At 39.9% G+C, this 1,855-nt stretch overlaps 1 pseudogene; it reads left to right on the top strand.

Annotated features, from left to right (window-relative positions):
• Positions 1-891: 891 nt before the first annotated feature.
• On the top strand, positions 892-1,557 carry LOC143783269 (uncharacterized; annotated as a pseudogene).
• The last annotated feature ends 298 nt before the right edge of the window (positions 1,558-1,855 follow it).

The raw sequence follows: 1,855 nt of genomic DNA on the forward strand, positions 1-1,855 counted from the left end.
TAGATCTACCTCCTGAACCACTTCTTTCATACATCAGGAACAACTCCCGAGTCCAAGCATTTTCTGAAAAATATTAGGAGATACAATTCATCCTTCCAGATGACATCCTTTGGTATGACAGCTGTACTCCAAGAAGCAGGATTAATGCCAACTTTCAAAGTCCAGGGCCAAATATCTAACAAAACTGGTTCACTGCTTCCTGTAGAAAATGAAGATCCAAAGTTTTTACAAATTTATTTTTTGGGAGATGAACAAATGCAAGCTGATTGACATTGTGAAGCTATACTTGAGACAAAAAAAGAGATTGTGTTAAATTTGCAAAGATTTTTCCATCAGTTAGCAAACCTTTTCAAAATAGCCTTAGAAAGAATGCCAAGTGATGAATATCAAGTTGTAATAAGAGCAGACAAGACACCAGTTGGTGAGCATGAAAGGCGATTTAATTCTCCCACTGTTAACGAAGTAGCTATTGTAATGATTGGACAGGACTTTCAAAGCCGAGATAGAATTATTCAGCAACAAAGTGACAATCTTCAATGTATTGCAGAAACACATAGATCATATGATGCTCTGCAATATCCGATAATATTTTGGAATGGCCAAGATGGCTATTACTTTAATCTAACACAGACTGATCCCAAGACTGCTAGGCCAACCAATTAAAAAAATATATCATCTATGGACTTTTATGCCTACCAAATAATGATCAGACATGGGTCTTCTAACCACATTTTGCAACTTTTTCATCAATTTATAGTTGATATATATGCAAAGGTGGAAAGTGAGTGTCTTTTGTGCATACGATAGAACCAACAAAAACTTAGAGTGGATGAGTACCTTCATTTAAGGGATGCTGTTGCTAATGATGGCAACGTGGCTGACATTAGGCGTATGTTTATTTTACCGGCTATATTTACTGGAAGTCACAGACATATGCATGAGTATGCTCAGCATGCCATGACATATGTTCGGATATATGGTCGTCCTGATTAGATTATTACAGTTACATGTAATCCAACTTGGCTAGAGATAAGGGAAGAGCTTCTGAATGGTCAGGGCCCCTCTGATCGACATGATTTAACAGCAAGGGTTTTTAAACAAAAACTGATGAAGCTCATGGACATAATTACAAAGTGTTACATTTTTGGTGAAAGTCAAAGTTGGATGTATTCAATTGAGTGGCAAAAAAGAGGTCTTCCACATGCTCATTCACTGATATGGCTAAAGGATAAGATACGCCCTGAACAAGTTGACAGTGTTATTTCTGCTGAGCTTCCAAATACAGAAGAGGACCCGGTACATTTTGAAACTATTTCTAAAAATATGATCCATGGCCCTTGTGGGCCACTTAACCCAAGATTGCCATGTATGAAGGAAGGAAAATGTACTAAAAAGTATCCTCGCAACTTGATTGTAGAAACACAAACAGGAGATGATGGTTATCCTCTTTACAGAAGATGGAAACCTGAACAGGGAGGAGATACTGCAACAATAAGATTAAAGAGGGTTAAACAAAATACAGATATTGAAATAGATAATCGATGGGTTGTACCTTAAGGTACCGTCACATTTAGCGACGCTGCAGCGATCTAGACAACGATCTAGATCGCTGCAGCGTCGCTGTGTGGTCGCTGGAGAGCTGTCACACAGACAGCTCCCAAGCGACCAACGATGCCGAGGTCCCCGGGTAACCAGGGTAAACATCAGGTTACTAAGCGCAGGGCCGCGCTTAGTAACCCGATGTTTACCCTGGTTACCAGTGCTAATGTAAAAAAAAACAAACACTACATACTTACATTCCGGTGTCTGTCCCCCGGGGCTGTGCTTTCCTGCACTGTGTAAGCGCCAGCCGGAA

Source organism: Ranitomeya variabilis, chromosome 6 (assembly GCF_051348905.1).
Source record: "Ranitomeya variabilis isolate aRanVar5 chromosome 6, aRanVar5.hap1, whole genome shotgun sequence".
Lineage (NCBI taxonomy): Eukaryota > Metazoa > Chordata > Amphibia > Anura > Dendrobatidae > Ranitomeya > Ranitomeya variabilis.